Here is an 18,503-nt window from a genome sequence, read left to right on the forward strand (position 1 = left end):
ATGACATCCATATTTCTGACAACCCTGGAAAATGTCATTCTCCTCTAGATATATCCCTACCTGGAACACTACAAACTGCTTTGGCTTGGAGGATTAAGCGATCCATAACCAGAACAGTACAGCAGCTGGTTTTGCACCTACCTGTGTATTGTCTATGTTGTGTATTACTAATTGTTATTTACATTAGTTAAACAGAAGTTACAGAACTGAGGTAAAACCGCGGCAGCTTTTGACAGCTGTCAAAAGCTGCCGGGCGAAACCGCGCAAGCGCCAAAAGTGACAGCTCAACACGCGCTACAGATGACAGCTCCGAGCTGTCAAAACCAAACGAACCCGATTGGCGGAGACCACGGCGCGGGAGAAGACTCACCCGGGATTGGTCGATCCGCCGGCAGCTGTCAGTATAAATAGTTGTCATGTTCCCTTGTTCTTTGCCTGGTTCAGAATAAAAGTTAAATTGTTAACTTGCTGTCTCGCCTGCTTCTTAGCTAAAGCACTGGCGACGAAGGTGGGATGCTGCTTGCTTAGCTGAAGTCACTACCTAAGGGGAGAAGAGATTTTTTCCCTTAGCCGAGCTGGTCACTTGCTGAAGTCACTGGAAGTCAAACTTCCATTTAACGCAAGCAGCGGCACCTCAAAGACAGACAGCATGACGAACCACGGCCACATTCGAGAATTCGATACCCGCCACCCAGAAGGCTGGGAATCGCATCTGGGCCAGGTAGAAGGGTACCTGGTAGTCAAGAAGATAACGGATGACCGGGCCAAGGCGGCCGCCCTCCTCTGGCTCAGCGGCCCCGCCGTTTATGATGCCGCTGTGGGGATCTTCACCCCGGAGCCGGTCGCCACCATCTCTTATGCAGACCTTACTGAGGGGCTGAGTAAATACTTCATGCCCCTCAAGTCAGAACTCTACTGGAGAGTGAACTTCGCTCGGAAACTCCAGCTTCCTGACGAGTCAGCAAATGACTTCATAACCAGGGTCAGGCATGCCGCACGTCGGTGCCGGTTCCCGGATTTGGAAGACCGAATCCGGGACCAGATTGTCATAGGGCTAAAGGACGAACGGCTGAGGAAGAAGCTGATCGCCAAGCCTGAAATGACAATGACCGATGTGGCTAGAGAAGTCATCGCATACGAAGACTGCCACGGAGACGACCGACGGGTACCGGACAGCGGACCTCGGGGGTCCGTGCACCAGGAAGACGGCAGGTTCAGCGGTTCTGAGGACGACGACGGCCCCACAGATATAGACGCGGTGCAACGGCGGTTCGAGAAACTGAGGATGCAACGCAACTACAGGGGGGGCCCTGCCGGCAATCAGAGGGGGCCCAATTTTCCGACTAACAGGGCGAAATGTGCCAGCTGCGGCGGAAGCCACCCCAGGGCAACGTGCCGGTTCCGCAGTGCCAAGTGCCACGGGTGCGGGAAGACAGGTCACCTCAAAGCCGTATGCCGCAGCCGGAGCCGGGAAAACCTGCACGACCTGGAGGTGACAGCCGAAGGTATGGCCCCATATACACTAAGAGCTAGGCACAGCCCCAGAACCCCAGTGTCTAACGTAAGGGGAAGGGCGGAGAAACATACAGTCCACAACATCCTTAAGCCCAAAATTAAGGTGGACGTCCGGATTCAGGGAATTCCCTGTGAGATGGAGGTGGACTCTGGGTCCTCCGTCTCACTAATCTCTTGGCAAACGTACAGGGACATTTGTAACCGTAGTAAGGAAGGACCCGCCCTTAGACCCACCAAACTCCGCCTAGCCGACTTCCAGAAAACGCCCATTAAACTCCGGGGAAAAGCTTCCGTCTCCGTAGAGTTCAAAAAATTTAAAGGATCCCTTCCTATTTTGGTGACCCAAGAAAACAGAATAAGCCTGCTAGGATTAGACTGGTTTGAGGCACTAGGAATAGCGTTGACAGGTGTCAACGCCATTCAGCTGTCAAAATTGGAATCCGTCTGCCGTCAATTCGCGGACGTTTTTGACAGCTCACTAGGGAAATACACGGGACCGCCCGTATCACTTAAACTGAACCCAAATGTGATGCCTGTCAGAATCAAGGCCAGAAGGGTTCCCTTCGCTTTGAGGGAAAAAATAGAAGCGGAGCTTGACAGATTAACAAACTTAGGGGTCCTCGAACCGGTAGAAGGGGCCGAGTGGGAGACACCCATAGTGACCCCAGTTAAACCAAACGGCCAAATAAGATTATGCGCCGATTATAAAGCGACCCTCAACCTCGCTTTAAACGCACATGCCTACCCGGTCCCGGCTGTCAAAGACATCCTCGCGGCCATTAAGTCAGGCGCCATATTTGCCAAATTAGACTTGGCGCAGGCGTATTTACAGTTGCCTGTCACCCCTGACACTGCTTTGGCTCAAACAATAGTCACCCACAAGGGAGCATTCAAAATTAACCGCCTTCAATTTGGCATCTCTGCAGCCCCGGGAATCTTCCAGGAAATCATGGAGAAAACACTTAAGGGAATCCCCGGGGTCTGCCCATATTTTGATGACGTCCTAATTGCAGGGGAATCAGAAAATGACCTGGCTGACAAACTAACTAAGGTACTCCTAAGGTTCAGGAAGGCTGGTCTCAAATTAAAAAAAGACAAATGCTCCATCGGGGTGCCCTCAACAGAGTTCTTAGGGTTTAAAATAGACGCTAAGGGAATTCACCCCACGGACACAAAAATTAAAGCTATCAAAACAGCACCGACACCCAAAAACAAACAAGAACTTCAGGCTTTCTTAGGGTTAGTCAACTTTTACCACACCTTCCTACCGCATAAAGCCTCCATTGCAGAACCCTTACATAGATTACTAGACAAGGGCAAACCCTGGACGTGGACCCCTGAGCATGATAAAAGTTTTAACTTCCTAAAAAACTTACTCTCCAGCAGCACAACCGTAGCCCTTTTTAACGAACAGCTGCCCTTATGTCTCGCCTGTGATGCCTCCCCGTACGGCATCGGAGCGGTCCTAAGCCATTTAACTACAGAAGGAATACAGACCCCTGTAGCGTTCTATTCGAGAACGCTGTCAAAACCTGAGCGGAATTACGCTCAAATCGATAAAGAGGCTCTAGCTATAGTGGCCAGCGTAAAAAAATTTCATGATTACCTGTATGGTCGACCATTTACTATTTATACTGACCATAAGCCCCTATTAGGACTCTTTACAGTAAACAGGCTAACACCACAAATATTATCTCCCCGCATCCTGAGATGGTCTACATTTCTATCAGCCTATTCATACAAACTAGAATACAGGCCAGGGAAAACCATGGGCCATGCAGACGGCCTGAGCAGACTGCCGCAGCCAATTGTTGACCCAGACCCAGCACCAGCTGGAAGGATACTGGCTATCTCAGAACTGCCAGAATGCCCCTTAACTGTCAAAGATATCTCCGCAGCTACCGCGGGAGACAAAATCCTAGGCAGAGTCCTAGGCTATGTCACAACGGGCTGGCAATATGCACCCCAGGAACCACAATTCCAACCTTACTTCTTAAAACAAAAGGAATTATCCACCCATCAGGGATGTCTCTTATGGGGCTGCAGAGTAATCATCCCTGACAAACACAGGCTTAAGGTGCTAGATAGCCTCCACGAAGGGCACCCGGGCACCGTCAAAATGAAGGCTCTGGCCAGGAGCTATGTGTGGTGGCCGGGTATAGACAAACACATTGAGGCACACGTAGCTGGCTGCTATTCCTGCCAGCTAGTTAGAGCAGCTCAGCCACAGGCGCCCGTACATAGATGGGAAACGACAAAGTCACCTTGGTCCCGCATTCATATAGATTATGCAGGTCCGTTCCAGGGACAATCTTTCCTAATTGTCGTAGACAGCTTTTCAAAATGGCTTGAAGTGGCGCCGGTAGCCAATACAACCTCCTCGGCCACTATACAAGTTTTAAGGGGATTATTCGCCACACACGGCCTCCCTGATGTTATAGTTTCCGATAACGGGCCCCAATTTACCTCCTACGAATTCCAGAGTTTCACAACGGCGAACTCTATTAGGCACACCACCTCGGCTCCCTTTCACCCATCATCGAACGGCTTGGCAGAGGTGATGGTAAAATCAACCAAGGAGGCCCTGCGCAAGATCATCTCCGGCAACTGGCACCAACGACTGGCACAATTTCTTCTCTCCCAACACACCACGCCTTGCACAACTACCGGAAAGTCCCCAGCAGAGCTTCGCTGGGGCAAAAGATTGACCACCAGACTGGACCGTCTCCACCCAGACAGATCCCCTCCAGACCCAGACCTACCCCTCCATCATAGAACTCTCACCACTGGGCAAGCTGTCTGGGCGAGAAACTACGGGGGAGGAAACAAATGGACACAAGGGGTGGTCATCGAACAAACAGGCCCTTTGTCTTACATCATTGACATCGGACAAAATATACACATCCGCAGACACATAGACCAACTACGCCAACGCAGTCCTCAAACTATAGGGGGAAGGGGTGACGACGAAATACCGACAGAAGCACCGGCGCAAAGACTGGCACGACAGGACTCCCCTGATCGGAGCATACCAGTTCAACACCCCACTCCAATTTACGCAGATCCTGCAGAGCCAAACCCCCCACCCCCGGAACCGACCCAAGAGGCGCCAAGAGAACCAGAACATACTACCGAGGCTACCCCCCGGCGCTCCGAGAGATTGAAGAAACCTCCCACATACCTGAAAGACTATGAATGGGGAAAACCAAAGAAGAAACAGTTGGGGTAAAATCAACTCAATCAGAGGGAGGGGGAAGGGGTGTTGTGTATTACTAATTGTTATTTACATTAGTTAAACAGAAGTTACAGAACTGAGGTAAAACCGCGGCAGCTTTTGACAGCTGTCAAAAGCTGCCGGGCGAAACCGCGCAAGCGCCAAAAGTGACAGCTCAACACGCGCTACAGATGACAGCTCCGAGCTGTCAAAACCAAACGAACCCGATTGGCGGAGACCACGGCGCGGGAGAAGACTCACCCGGGATTGGTCGATCCGCCGGCAGCTGTCAGTATAAATAGTTGTCATGTTCCCTTGTTCTTTGCCTGGTTCAGAATAAAAGTTAAATTGTTAACTTGCTGTCTCGCCTGCTTCTTAGCTAAAGCAGTCTATAATGTATCGGCTCAGGAAATTGGGGAAAGGTAATCTTCTAAGAGCCATCAGCCCAGAATTTTTGGAGGCATTAGGATTCTCTTAGCAATCCAGAATATCAAATATTGATGGCCTGAGGTTTTGAGCAAGGAGTAATAATGGAATTGGATCATAGTTCTATCTTGGGAGACAAATAAAATGTAAATCTGTAGAAAGAAAGATATTGTGCTTTTTAGTTTATGCTGCTTTATTTCTATAAACCCAATTCCTCTGAGCTGAAGAAAGTTACTAATTCCATTGCTACAAACTGTCCTACTTCCTAAGGACATGGTCAAAACCCTCATTTAAAAATTGCCTGTCTAAAACATCTTTACTTTTGTTGCAACATCTGCTTGGTATATTTTTGAAGACAAAAAGAACAGGAAAAAAAGCAAGTGTGATAATGGAAATAACTAATGGATCCCAAATGGAAATATCATGGGTCACTTGAAGGTTTGTGATAGCTCAGTGAATATTGATATTATGGGGTAGCATCTAATTATCACATAAAGTAACAATAACTCTGAATTTAAATCATATTTAAATATGAATTCAAGTTCACAAATCAACATTTGAAATGAATTTTATTTCCTTAAATCTTAGCATTTTTCAAACTCATGAAAAGTAATTTTTTTCAACAATTTTTTTCAATAAATATTTCTCAAAAAACTTGGGAAGAAAATGTGCAAGTCATAATTTAATTTAATTTAATTTAATAATTTAATTTGTATACCGCCCTTCTCCCGAAGGACTCAGGGTGGTGAACAGGGCAATACACTATAAAAATAGAATACAAAAATTAAAAAGCCATTAAACATTATGCCCATAAAATTAATACATATTAAAATTAAAACTTTTTATAAAAACCCAGCCCCATCCCATCAGACCAGGCCAGCTTGTTCGAAAAAGAAAGTTTTGAGATCGCGCCGGAAGGAGAGAAGGTCGGGGGACATCTGGAGGTGTGACTAAGTTGTCACACCTCTCCAGAAATGACACAACCTTTATTTTTGTATTTAAGATCACACTATATATCTCCTGCTGCCTGTCAAATTGTTTAGTTTTTGACTACAATGACAAACATTACATATGGTCTCTCTTTTTTTTAGGCTTTCCAATCAACAGGAGATTTTTACATGTTGCAGTAGGCTTTCACTTTGAAAAAAATTCTCTTAATTGTGTTCTAGTGAGGATTCATGCTGAGCTAGATGTCCCTGTTTGAATGGTGTCTACAGCACAGATTGAGATTGGATACAGGAGCCAGAAGTCTCTCCAGAGCATATTTCTCTTTACAGTCACTCTTCATGTGCCAATTGCAGGAACACAAGTTTTAGTGATTGACTTTTGAATTCAGCTGTTGGGAACCGGGAATTTCATCTTAGCTGACATTCATTATACTGCCTTTTTTATGCAAAAAAGCTTGACTTTGCCTCATCTCTTAGCTTTGGGCCCAAGCCCAAAGACAACTGTGAAATCAAAAAGTCCAATTCTTTCCTTGCTTACACCTAATGCATAAAATTTTATCAGAACAAAGCTATAAAATGTCTAACCTAATAGATATATCTTGAAAGATTCTATTTTTTTATAATATGTTTTATTATTTTTTTAACATGGTCACCTTAATATTCGATAAACAGTGTGTTGTCTGGGTTTACATTATAAAAACATTTACTAACAATTGGTTTCTATCCACATAATAGCTTTACTTGATTTCCTCTTCTTCCCATAATGTTCTCTTTTACCAAGCTTAAGTTAACACAATTCGTATTGTTTTGATAGATAATTGAATATATATATTTTCTAATATTTTCTCAAATAATAATCACATCAATATAATATTTCTTTTCTATCTAGTCATTCTGGTTGCCTCATCGTAAATCCCATTTACAGTTCTTGTTTACATTTGTTTTTTTCCACAATATTCAAGACATTCTTTCTGGTTAAGATTTTCTCAAAGTTAATTACATTTAGATATTTGATTCTAGTTTCTCTAATGTAAACCATCCCATAACTTTTATCTTACTTAAGGAATAAATAAGACTAAAAAAGAGAAAAAAAGAACAAGAGTAAAGAGGGATTAAAAGATAGTATACTACTGAAAGTCCATGTTTCCCTAAGCTAATACATATTTATTTCCATTTTTTTTACATTCTTTTTTACCATAAATAAAAATATATTTAATCTTTAAATATTCCATTTAATAAGTCTAGTCATCTGGTCTTTTAACTCTTATTCAAACATTTTTTTTCAATCCATTGTAATTTTCTTAAAATCAATCACATTTAAATATCTAAAATATGTCCTTATATATAAGCCATTCTAACTCTTTTATATTACTCATATCAAGAAATAAGATAAGAAAAGAAAAGAAAGAGAGAGTACTATGTTATTTGAGGGACTCCTCCGTCTTAAAGTAAAATTCATATACAAAACCTTTCTATTACTTTAACCATATTCAAACAGATGTTTCTTTTTTAAAATATTCTTTTTATATTTATACAAGTTTTATTGATTTTTTAATATTTACATATACATGTATTTGTGAAGCAATATGGTGGTTGGGTAGTCAAAGTAACAAATAACCAGTTGTTTGTAAATAGTTCAGGTTGCATCAACAAGGATTCCCTCTCTGATTCTCTTAGTTATCACATAGTCAAAATAATCAAATTAATACATTTCTAGCTGTGACCTAGTCCACTAACAGAATTTTCAATATATTTTCACTAATACATATCAATATCCTGTTTTTAAGTTTTACTTAATTGTAACAAAATACTCTAGAGTAGCCTATAATATAAAAAAAGAAAGCTTAATTTTTGGGTAACCCACAATTCCCTATTTCAATAAAAAATAATTCTCTTGTCTACAAAACTCACATTGTTCATTACAAAGCATTCTTATGTTTTATCAGTATAGTCTAGTTTTCATCTTAACAAAACACCAATTATTAGAAAAATATTTTGTCTTAACCGTTCAACAATTATTAAAATACTATCTTTCATTATAAGATTCTAAATTCTATAGTATAATTCAAAATTATCTTCTAAAAGCTTAATTCTGTTTTCCTTTAAGGATCTAATATATTGATTCTAATAACCAACTTTACTTTAAAAGTTAAATATAAGATGAGTTTCTGTCTATATCATTATAACTAATATATTCTGTATGTCGTCTTAACCATTCATTAATTGTTAAAATACTATCTTTCATTATATCATTCCAAATTCCATAATATAGCTCAGAATTGTATTCTAGAAGCTTATTTTTGCTTTCCCTTACAGATCTAAAACCTAAAGGTAAAATCAGTTATATTTTTAGAGATTCCCCTTAATCCATTAAGAGATATTTTTAAACTCTATCCTTAGGAATTCCAAAGAAAAGACAAGTTCAATTTTTTATATCTAACTCTTGCCTTCCTTTTGTGCCAATCAAGCTTCCCTTTTGACATATTTAAATTCTGCAAATGTATCTCCCTTTCTTACTATACCCCTTATTTGAATCCAGGGAGAGCATCCAAATGTCAGTTTTGCAAAGAAAATGTCCCCTTTGTAACCACTGAAGTTTTGCTTTAGGAGTTCAGGTTTTGATTATTGACGTAATATAGTTGTCATTAGATCAGTCAGGTCTTTTTCTTCTTTCAATTCCATCTGAGTTAGGTAGAAAGTAGTAGTTGGTGTTGTGGTTGTCATTTGATTAGCTAAATTCTCAATATAGTGAATTTGAAGGCCTTTAATGTCTTCACTCTTAATGTTGTTTTCTTCAGGTGCTATTGTTTTTTGAGTTGTAAGTTTTGTAGTTAACATTGAAATTTGGACTTTAGGGTTCTCTCTAGGTTGCATTTGTTGTTCTTTGAAGTCTCCTATTTTAGTGTTAGTTTCCATTTCTTCTATTTGCTTTTGGATTGTCAGTTCCTCATTTAAGGTCATAGTTTGATTTGGTGGCATTAAATTGTCAGATTTTTCTTGCAGTTTGGCTTTAATTTGCTCTGTCATTACCAAAATCGTGTCCAGTATCAGTTGTAGTTAAGTGGTGGGATGTATTCATCCATTTCATTGTTGTTTGCAGCTAAATCTTCCATGGAGGCTATTGTAATAAGAGTCAAAGATTATCCACCTCCAAAAGAGTTATTTTCAGTGCCAGGTGTTCCCACACTCTTTAAAAGTGATGTCAAGGACAGCTCTGTTATTCGGTGAGCTCTCACAGTAAAGAAGAAATTTACTTGCTGTACCAAGTACAAGATGTCATCAATAGCATATGGAATACAATGTAATTTTTTCCCCAAATTAATCTAACACTTTTATAATATTAGTCCATTTTTCCCCTTAATTCACTGCTTAAAGAGAAAATAGGGTAGTAGATCCCTACCAAAAAATAGGAGCTTTTTAGTAAGTAGAGATAAAATTGCTCAATTTCTTTTCTGAATTACTTGATTTTCTTTTAAGGCTTTAAGGCTTTAAAATTTGTTCCACATGTATATAATCGACATTCTTTCAAAGGAGGGGGAGGCAATTTTTGGAAAGGTTTCACAGGAAGGTGATTAGGGGAATAAGAAAAGTAAAGTCTCATCCAGTTCCTCCAGATTGCTTCTTAGTGCTAGGTAGTGCTTTTGGCTTTTCGGCAGGGAGCGGCTTAATGATCGGCCATCTTCATGGCCAGTCTCTTCTTCTTTGGGCCAAAGGAGCTGCTCTGGATTCAAGTGGAGGTCTGCCACCCTTCCACGATCACAGGAAGGGCCTCCTCATGGTAGACACCCCTCCAGGGCGATTTTTGACCCTTTTCAGGGTCCTTCAAAAAATAAAGATTGGACGGCAGGGAGCGGACTCTTCCTGCATGTCTGGAAGCGCCACACATGCAAACCGGAAGCCCTTTAAAATATTCTGTCTGATAAGTCCCATCATCTATTTTCTTAATTTTCACTTTGGCCTTCTTCTTTTATCCAATATCTTTAATCAATATATTCTGCTGAATCAAAGAGTCTTTCCATATTCTTGTAGGTGTCACTGTAGACATAAAAAATAAGTCAAGTACAATATCTTTGTAAGAGGCATTTACTCTTTCATGTTTGTTGAAAATCTATTTCTTTCTTTTTCTCTCTGTATCTCTTATCATTTTTGTCTCTCCAGTTCTAGTAGTGTTCCTGATGTCTCTGCAATCCATTTTGACCAGTCTTTTTCCTTATCCTCAAATTTGTCTTGTGATCTTAAAGTATAAGTTGCCTTTTCCAAAACCAATATTTCTTGTAATTTTTTTCCCACTTGGGTTAAATCATACTTCTTTGTTGTGTTAAGTTCCATCTTTGAGTCTCTATCCTCGAATTTGTGTTCAGTTATCTGTTTTATCTGTTCCTTCTCTATTGTTATTTCCTGGGTTTTTTTCTTGTTGTTGTAAAGTTAAATTGGAGATGAATTGGTTTATGTTTTCAAAGTTATTTTGTATTTCTTTGTGGTTTGAAGTATTGTTGTTTGAATTAGTTGCAGCATTTCATATGTCTCCTCTTGAAAGGTATTTATTTTTTCTTGATAAGTGCTTTCTGCAAGCCTCTGATTTTCCATAATGGTCAAGAATTGAGGTTTTCTTTTCTCTGCAAATAGCTTTAGAGTCACAGTTTAGTAGATATTTATAACCCAAAAAAGTTCAAAAAGATTTCCTGAAGTTTATAATCTTCTCTTTGTCTGCAACCCAAATTGTTTTCTTTTTTGTTTTGTTACAGCTGTTCTCTATTGTTATAGCTTTGACGGTCACAAACACAGATTAGTTTTTCCAGATTTTGCCATAGCTGTCATAGTCCTTATCAACCACTAGATGTCAGCACCAGTTTATTTTTCAAATTATCAAAATAAAAAATTGCCTTTAAAATGACAATCTTAACCATTCAACAATTCCAAACTTATTCAGATTTAGGTTTTATATTCATTTCATTTCATTTCTGTATGTTTTGGTCCTCCATAAAAGGTTTAATTCACTGCTTCCATTAGTAAAAGCGTGGGGCAAAAATCCCCTTCCTTCACATTCAGAGGTTTTTTTTGCTTCTTGGGAATTTTTTTTCCAGGAAAGTTAATAAGTAGGATAGAGAAAATCAATGATCTTACCCAGATTCAAATACACTGCTTACAATCAGCTTAAAATAGTGCTTTTTTTTTTACTTTGGTTGCTTGTAGCTTGGCCTAGACTTTGAAGTTAGGCTAGCCTTTCTCCTATTGGTTTCTGGAAGGCTTCTCCTGGACCTAACGGGTTGACTGCCATCTCTCCATGGTCCACGGGACTTCCTTCCTTCTTTGCTACCACTTCAGGGCTGCTTCTGGACCATTTAGGGTCCCCTAACAGGAAGAAATTCAGCCAAAGGGCATGGAGCCCTGAAATCCCTTGGCTGCTGCGCTATTGCCCAAGACCAGAAGTCATATCTTGAAAGATTCTAGAGGTAGCTACTCTGAACCTTATTTCCCTCTGCAGTTCAATTTAGGCTGCTCTCTGGAATGTACTGCCTCTTCTTCTAGAAAGTGCAGTGCTGCCAAGATTCCCCCCTCCCTTCTCAGTTGCACCTCCTATTATACGTAACATATTTGGGATTTGTTATGGTTTATGAAATATTAAGAACCATCAGAATGGCAAAATGTATTGCATTCACTGGGTGAGTTTCCTTCTCCTTTGCAAGGTTTTTGAAATATTGTTTTTAAAATAAAATAAAATAAAAAAAAATAAACAGCAAAAGGAGAGTCAAAATGATCACAAAAAAATAAAAATGAACTTAGGATTCAGATGGTTTTGAATTGAGAATTTGTGAGTAGGAAATTGTTATTGTTTTGTTTGCTGGAAAGATAATAAGATAAGAAGGTACTTTGAATGTTGGGTACTAGAGGGAACCAGACAAAACTAAAGATTATTTAATAGCAAGAACATTTAGATAAGACATGTTAATACAAAAATAGAAGACAATATTCTATCAGCAAATGTTTTTATAGAGATTTGGACTCCATAATTTGGACTCATTCCATTTTATGGACTGAAATTAATTTTAAGAATATCTAGCATCATAGATGGATGATGGATAAATACTGTTACAGAAGAAGAGTAAGCTATACTGACTAAAATTGAAGTTGATTTAAATGTGGATTTACATAAGACAAGCTATGAGAATGATTTGCCAATATATGACACATTGGATATTCAAATGAAACCAATGGATGTACCATAGGGATTAGTGCTTAGTGAGCTTAGTCATGGAATGACTAAGTTGTGTTAGATTGAGTGTCTACTACTTTTGGGTTGCCAGTGCTGTGGAGTTTTTTTTAACAAAGGATTATATGTTTTGGCACAGAAGAGGAGTAAGCAAAGGAAAATTGATACAGTGTTGCACATGTTGTCATATCTATGTTACAATCACTTGTATGTTATCTATATGTTAAGATATTTTTTTCAAATATTTTTTTTAAATTGAATATTAAAACATTTTAATATGACCAGTGAATAATATAAGTACTGTTGTATATCTGTAAAACAAAAACCATTCTTTGCCTACTTGACTCCCCAGTCTTCATCTACCCAGAGTAAAGTGTCAAAGGTTATCCAGGATCTAGCTATTTCCATAGCAAATGGAACAAGATAAACATACTTTGAAACTGCCATTGGATTTCTTCTTCTTACCCTAAACTATGGCTTTTTATATATTATGTCAGTTTTACTGTCATGGAAACACCATTCCCTGTTGTAATAATTTCTGTTGTAAAACACAGCTGTCTAACAAATGCATGCTGGAGTCATTTCCCTTCAGCATCTGTTAAACCTCAACTTGGAACTCCTAGTGTATACAAAAGAAAAGACACTCTCTATAGAAAAAATCAATCACAGAAGAGTGAGATAAAATTAAAGAGTTTAGCCTTCCTTGGCTTCCTTTGTGTCTAATTTAGGCCTCTCTGACCCATTGCCATCACTGTTTTGCTTATGCCAGCTGGCTCTAGCTGTTAAAAATATCAGTCTTCTATGCAGAATGTAGAACAATAAACTATTTCAGGAGGATCTTGACCCCTAAAGGGTATAAAGGCACACAAGCAGAGAATGGTAACCCATCACTACAGATTCCAAAGCTATAGCACTGTGGAAGAATTTGACAGAGAAACTTGTAATCAAGTAAATATTCCAGGTCTCAAGTTCTTCACCCTGTTAAGGAAAGGCAAAGAGAAGTAGAAGTACAGTATATTCAAAGTGATGCCAAGACTAAACCGTGAAAAAAACTAAGAGGCCAAAGAAACAGTGGGTATTGGAAGAATTCACACAGGAATGAAAGGAAGAGTTGATGATAATTGCTTCAATTCTTCAGGATAGAATCAAGGCAGCTGTAAGAGTATGTATGATTCTGCTTAAATTCATTTTCTACATTTTTCCCTAACAAAGTCTTTTAAAGAGTCTAATATTTATCAGAGGTTGGGTGATATAGCAAAGTTTTTAGAACAGATATATCTTCCTAAACCAGGCATGTCAAACTCGCGACATCACATGACGTCGTGCGACATATTGTGACTTTTTCCCCATTGCTGGCTATCGGGAGGGCGCAGTTTCGTCGTGATGCATCCAGCCTGTGGGCCGGCAATTTGACATGCCTGTCCTAGACTGTAACTCAGTTGACTTTTCTAATTGTATGTGTTATGAAACTAGGAATTTCCAAGCAAAATAATGTACAATTATGTTATGTTTGGGCAAATGACCTTTAATTTGGAAAGGAGATATTCACAGTTAGTAAGATTTTTTTTGTTTTCATTTTGCCATAAATAAACCTATAGTGAGTGCTTTGTACTTGGCAAATTCCAAATATCACATATTTTCTTTCAAATGCTTTTAACACTGATTTCTTCAAACCATTTTTTTTTAGAAAATGGCCATCTACCCCTGCTCTCTTTAAGCACTGAAATAGGTCTATACCTCAAATGTTTACTACAGAAACAGAAGAGTCTGGTGATGGTACAACATATGTACAAAAGGGTAGAGTTTGCTTCACAAAGGCGCAATGCTCATTTCAACATTGGCTCCCTCTACTCCCTGATAGATATCTCTGTCCTCATGCTGGTAAATCTAATAAATGGGAAGACTTTCTGTTTCAGAAAGTTTGATAAAGGTCGTCATCGAAAGACTACATATCAGCCATTTTTGTTATTCACTAGACATTCCTGGATGCTAGCTTTCCTGTATTATAATGTCTGTGGGCCTCTTTGATATAAATCGGCTAAATAAAGAGTTTTAAGTTAGACATGAGCCCAGCAAGGTTTCTTTATCAGACTACCTATCTAGGCAAGAGCAATTAGGGAAATGACTTTGTTAAAAATTCAAGTCATAAGTTCCATGGACTAAGTCTCTCTGGGCAGATCTTTTGAAGTACATTGTGGCAAACATCTTGAAGGTGATTCTCATAGTTATCTCTGCATATAGACCTTGCAAAGAGCAGCCAACACCTAGCAAAGTGTGTGCACACATTAGGCAGGCAAAGAAAATATAACTCATTGCTTCAAAATATGTGCTCCAGCTGTGTTCAGAAGTGGGCAAGATAATACATATAGTATATCAGTGTGGAATTTTAAATAAATAAGACTTTGTGTGTTTGTGTGTATACACACGTGCCTTTGAGTTAGTCTTTATTTCTGACCACTATACTGTATGTGAAAATCCTGCCTTTGATGAGTTAGTCTTTATTTCTGACCACTATACTGTATGTGCAAATCCATGAGGTTTTCTTGCCAAAAACTAATTCTGACTATGGCAGAACTAGAACTTACAGTCTCCTAGTTTCTAATGTAGTGCCTTTAATCACTACACTACACTACACCTGTTAAATATTTATTTATTTTATATTTATTTATATTTAAATTTATATACCGCCCTATTCCCGTAGGACTCAGGGCGGTTTACAGGGAAAATTAAAAGTTAAAATACATCATATACAATTAAAAATGATTAAAACTAAGATTAAATTAATCCCTGAACTTAACTAAAACCCCATTAATTAAAAATTAAAACCCCTCAGTCTGGGCCAGACAACTCAATAAACCAAGTTTTCAAGTCCCTACGAAATGAGCGAAGGTCGGGGGCGGTCCTAAGCTCCATGGGAAGCTGGTTCTAAAGGGCCGGCGCACCCACAGAGAACGCCCTTCCCCTGGGGATAACCCGTTGGCATTCCTTAACCGGCGGTACCCTAAGAAGACCCTCCCTATGGGAGCGCACAGGATGATGGGAAGTTGATGCCGGCAGCAGGTGTTCCCTTAGATAATCCGGACCAAAGCCATTTAGAGCTTTATAGGTCATTACCAGCACCTTGAATCTCACCCAGAGGGCAACCGGAAGCCAATGCAGCTCACGGAGAAGAGGTGTTACATGGGAGTATCAGGAAACTCCCATAACAACTCGTGCAGCTGCATTCTGCACCAGCTGAAGCCTCCGAGTGGTCCTCAAGGGCAGCCCCATGTAGAGAGCATTGCAGTAGTCTATCCGGGAGGTCACAAGCACATGGGTGACTGTGCGTAGGGCGTCTTGGTCCAGATAGGGCCACAACTGGCGCACCAGACGAAGCTGGGCAAAAGCCCCCCTGGTCATGGCTCCTATATGATCTTAAAAATTGAGCCATGAATCCAAGAGGACACCCAAGTTGCGAGCCCTATCAACGGGGGGTAACACCTCACCCCCCATCATTAGTGGTGGAACAACCTGGTTTATCCGAGATGCCGATATGCACAGCCACTCAGTCTTGGCAGGATTGAGTCGAAGCCTGTTTCTCCCCATCCAAACACAGACCGCTTCCAGGCAATGGGACATCACGTCGAGTGCATCACTGGGTTGGTTCGGGGTGGAAAGAAAAAGTTGGGTATCATCAGCGTACTGATGATACCCCACCCCAAAACCACGAATGAGCTCACCCAGCGGTTTCAAGTAGATGTTGAACAGGAGGGGAGAGAGGACCGACCCCTGAGGGACTCCACAAACGAGAGACCTCGGGGTGGACCTCTGCCCTCCCGTCAACACCAACTGCGAGCGGCCCAGGAGGTAGGAAGAGAACCACCGTAAAATGGTGCCTCCCACTCCCAACCCACTGAGACACCGCAGTAGGATTTATTTATTTATTTATTTTATTGCATTTATATACCGCCCTTTGCCTGAGGACTCAGGGCGGTTTACAGGGAGTTAAAAATCAACCATACAAAAGTTAAAAAACCAATTTAAAAAAGATTAAACTAACCCTGTACAACTAAAAACCCCAATTAAAATAAATTTCTCGAAAGCCACTGAGAGATCTAAAAGGACTAGGACAGAGGAACATCCCCTGTCCCGAGCCCGCCAGAGATCATTCACCAGTGCGACCAATGCCGTCTCCGTGCTGTACCCAGGCCTGAAACCCGATTGGTATGGGTCCAGATAATCAGTTTCCTCCAGGAACAGAGGAAGCTGATATGCCACCACACTCTCAACAACCTTCGCCAAGAAGCGAAGGTTGGAGACCGGATGGTAGTTATTTAAAACAGCCGGGTCCAGGGCAGGCTTTTTGAGGAGGGGCCTCACCACCGCCTCCTTCAAGGCAGCAGGGAAGATACCCTCCTTCAAGGAAGCAGTTATTACTGCTTGGAACCAGCCTCGTGTCTCCTCCCGAGCCGCATAAACCAGCCAGGAGGGGCACGGGTCCAGTAAACAAGTGGTGGAGCTCAGTCTCCTCATAATCCTGTCCATGTCATCAGGGGAAACAGGGTTGAACTCAGTCCAGATAACATGCTCAAGACCACTTTATTCCTCCATGCCAGACTCTGCCCAGTCAGAGTCCAAACCGGTCCGGATCTGAGCGATTTTGTCCACCAGATGATGACTAAACTCCTCAGCCCGACCCTGTAAGGGTTCCTCCCTCACCTCCCAATTAAGGAGAGAGCGAGTCACCCTAAACAGGGCGTCTGGCCGATTATCTGCGGACACGATGAGGGCAGCGAAGTAATTAGACTTCGCCGTCCTCATCGCAGCGAGGTAAGACCTTGTGAAGGCTCTTAGTCGCAATCGGTCAGATTCAGACCGGGTGGACCTCCAACCGCTCTCTAGACCCCGTCTCCGATGCTTCATCTCCCGGAGCTCCACAGTAAACCATGGAGCCCAACGGGATCTGTGCCGAGTCTGGGCTCACAAGGGTACAACACGGTCGAGTGCCTCGGCAGCCGCCCTTTCCCAGGCATCAACCAAGGCATTGACCGGGCTGTGAGTGAGGGAGATAGGTAAGGACCCAAGCACTGTCTGGAACCGTTCTGGGTCCATTAGGCGCCTGGGACAGAACCATCTGGTCGGTTCCACAGCCCGGCAGCGGGGGGTGGCACAATGGAAGACCAGCCGCAGGAGATAATGATCGGACCATGACAGGGGGACAACAGATGGTGAGCCCCCTCCCAAATCATCCAACCATTGTCCAGATAGAAAAATCAGGTCAAGGGTGTGACCCGCCCCATGAGTTGGGCCCTGAATTACTTGGGCCAGGTCCATGGCCATCATGGAAGCCATGAACTCCCGAGCTAACTCTGACGACTCTCCCAGAGAAGGCAGGTTGAAGTCGCCCAGAACTATAAGTCTGGGAAACTCCACCGTCAATCCTGAGAGGGTGTCGAGCAGCTCAGGCAGGGCCGTTGCCACACAGCTGGGCACCAGGTATGTTAGCAACAGACCCAGCTGAGCCTGAGGGCCACATCTCATGAGAAGGGACTCACTCCCGCCTATCTGGACAAGGGTGGTCTACCGCGGACATAAGGTCTCCCGTATAACCACTGCCACCCCACCACCCCTGCCCCGAGCCCGAGACTGGTGTAGCACACAGAAACCCGGAGGGCAAAGTTCAACCAGAGGGACACCGCCCTCTGGGCCCAACCAGGTCTCTGTAATGCATGCCAGATCCACGTGTTCCTCCTCGATCAATTCCCAGATGAGGGGAGCCTTGTTCAACACGGATCTGGCATTGAAATATACCAATCTTATCTCAGGGTCCTGATCCCCCTCACCCCCGGATACAAGGGTACTAACCGGAGGGTTGGAACACGCCACCACTTGAAGACAGTGGGGGCGCGGTCCCGGATATTGATACAGCCCTCCGTGTAACCGCCTGCTGCCATTCCCAATCATCGTGGGGATTTTTAACCCCACCCCCATACCAGCGGAACCAAAAGCCCACGTCCCCAACCCCATCTCACCGGGAACTATTGGAGGCCCAGACTGACAGCCGGTTGATAAAACCCTCCCCGATTCCCCCCTCCCTCCCATTCCCACCCCTCCCTAACCCTTTAAAACAACCCGCTAAAAAACATACAAGGGGCCTCTTAATGCATTTCCACCAGAGGCCCCTATTTAAGCCCAGCCACCTCTCAGGGTC

The sequence above is a fragment of the Vipera berus genome, assembly GCF_964194415.1.
Source record: "Vipera berus genome assembly, chromosome: 6".
NCBI lineage: Eukaryota > Metazoa > Chordata > Lepidosauria > Squamata > Viperidae > Vipera > Vipera berus.